Genomic DNA, 2,968 nt, shown 5'->3' with positions numbered 1-2,968 from the left:
TGTCCTTTAGGCCATTAGATGGGCATTTTAGTTTCATTTTTCATTACTACTTGCTCACTTGTTACTCTCTCAAAAACACACACTTGATTCCTCTCAAACTTGCTTCATTCTCTCTCACTTTTCCTCTAGTTCTTGTAAGTAATCTTGAAGACTTTTTCTTTTCTTTTTTTCTTCTTAAAACCGATTTCCAATCCATCTTCATCATCATTCTTTGTTGTTAAATTGTTACTTGTTCTTGTTTAAGGTTGATTACTTGTAAGTTACTAGTTATTATTTACTTACTTACTTGTCTTTATTTACTAAGTTACAAGATCAAACTTTCTAGTTTTGATTCTTCATCTTTATCTTGTTATAACAAGAACATCAAGAACATAATCTATCTAGTTATGTTCTACATATTTTGTTTCAAAAGATTAAAGTTCATAGTTGTATAAACTCATTACTTGTAGTTCTTGAAGTAACTTTAAAGTTACTTCACTTAAAGATCAACTTGGGTTGAATCTTTAAAAGTATGAGCAACTATGAACCATTTTCTTATTTAGTTAGTTTTCTACTTTATTTTGTTTCAAAAGATTTAAAGTTTATAATCTTTATAATTGTTACTTGTGTTCTTGTTTGTTGTATGTTACTAGAATACCACCTTCATGGTTGGTTTAGGCTTATCATTCATTTTCTTTATTTCTTATTGTTAGTTGCTTACTACACATTTGAACAAGGACATGAAACCAACAAGAGCTTACACTTTGGTGCAAGTATCATGGATCCAACACTTGGTTGTGATCTTTCTTAGTGTTCATGAACTTGTTCATAAACTTACATGTAACCTTGGTTCATCAAACACTTACAACACTTGCACTTGAGTTATGATGGACAAACCTTGGTCAAAATGATGTTAACACATCAACGAGTTGTACACTTGAAGCTATACGCATCAAGGATGAGAACCGTGATGAACATCAAGCACCGAGACAACCGGAACTCTCCAAAACCCACTGTTCTGTCCAAACCTACTGACCTGATGCTTCTGGAACAGACCAGCAGACCTGGGCTGTTCTAACCTTGATTTTTAGATAGAACTTTTCGAGTAGATAACTTTTCATATAGGACTCGTCTTAATCCGAGTTACGGTTTAGGATTTATGGCCCTCCGATCGTTACCATGTCCTTTAACGTTGTGCAGAAATTTCTGACCTACTCGCACTTAGACCGTCGCCACGGTCAAACCAAGACGAGTTTGCTTCTGTAAATTTTACCACACTTAAGGGACTCATAGACGGAGCCATGACCACTGGTCTCACCTTAATTCAGTAAGGGTAGAGGCCGTGGTGACTGACCGAAGTCAGCCTTTGTTTTAAACGACTTTCATAAACGAGTCTTACTTGTTACCTTTTGTTTAATGATGATTGATGATGACCCTTATGACCTTAATTACGTACTTGTAAACCTTTTGAGACGACTTATTGACTTAGTGCTATTTGACTTAGGTTGAGGACGTTTGGACCGTTACTTGCACACCACTTTCCGACTACTACCTTACCGTTACTACTAATCATTGTGAGTTATAGCATTCCCTTTTTACTTTAACTTATTTTGGGAACTGAGAATACATGCGGATTTTATGTTTTACATACTAGGCACGAGTACTTAAACTTTATATATGTGTGGGTTATATAACGGCAGAAACATTCCCTTTAGCTCGGTAACGTTTAATCATCGGTTTTTGAACCGTGAACGCGAATCTTAGATATGGATCCATAGGGTTTGACATCCCCACTCTGGCTAGTAGCGCTAGCATGTAACGAGTGTTTAATACTTCGAGGTTATACGCACTTGCCAAGTGCACTTTAAGGGGGTACATTAAACGTTAAGTTAGTTACCGGGTGCCCACGGTTAAGCATATACTTTTACATACTTTTGAAACGCTCGTTGTAGCACTGAAATCTCGTGGCCTACTTACATTACTGTTATACTTAAACTATAGCTCACCAACCTTTGTGTTGACCTTTTTAAGCATGTATTTTCTCAGGTGCTTGAAGTCGCTTCCGCTATCTTACTAGTCGTGCTGTAGAACCCGCTACCTAGAGTTGTTATCGCATGACTACTTATCTTGCATTCAAACTTTTTACTTATGAACTTATGTTATGTAACGACCATTATGGTCACGTACACTTATTTAATGCTTCTACTTAGTGAAGCATACTTTGATTTGTAAAACAATTGACGTATGTTATGACGTCACTTTTATTTATGAATGTAAACTCTGTTTTGAAAACGCATATAGTACTTAACCTTGTAATGATCCTGTTGTTGATGGTCCGTACATGATGATTTAGTACGGGGCGTCACAATATGTGTATGTATATAATGTATCTATTTGTTGTAGCGTGAAAGGTGTAGTGTCGAGGTGTTAAGACACCACGTTTCACGTGAAGAGTGTAGCATCGAGGTGTTAAGATGCCACTCGGGTGTAGCATCGAGGTGTTAAGATGCCACATAGGAGTGTAGTGTCGAGGTGTTAAGACACCACTCCGTAAAAATAATGAGTGATGCATCGAGGTGTTAAGATGCCACTCAGGGTGATGTGCCGAGGTGTTAAGGTGCCACCCTAGGCGTTAGTGGTGCGAGGTGTTAAGTGCCCTAACGGATGTTATGAACACCGATGGCGTTTTCGCGAGCGCCGTTCCCTTGTACTATTGGTTAACCATGGTTATTTGTGTTGTAAGCGTATTATATTATTCGAGTTATATTCATATGCGGTTGTTATGCTAGCTTGTGGTATTGGAGATTTATAGCTTGTTATTGTGACGATAAGCTAAATGTGTATGCTAGCGTGTTTGCGGTTTGGTGTGTAAGTGTATGCAAGTAGGTATAATTATATATGTATTCGTATAATTATTGCATTCACTAAGCTTTGCTTACCCTCTTGTTGTTTACTATTTTTATAGGTTTGGTTTTGGACAAGGGTAAGG

Source organism: Rutidosis leptorrhynchoides, chromosome 5 (genome assembly GCF_046630445.1).
Source record: "Rutidosis leptorrhynchoides isolate AG116_Rl617_1_P2 chromosome 5, CSIRO_AGI_Rlap_v1, whole genome shotgun sequence".
NCBI classification, from domain to species: Eukaryota; Viridiplantae; Streptophyta; class Magnoliopsida; order Asterales; family Asteraceae; genus Rutidosis; species Rutidosis leptorrhynchoides.
The sequence above is the reverse complement of the archived record's forward strand: the minus strand, read 5'-3'. Positions refer to the sequence as shown.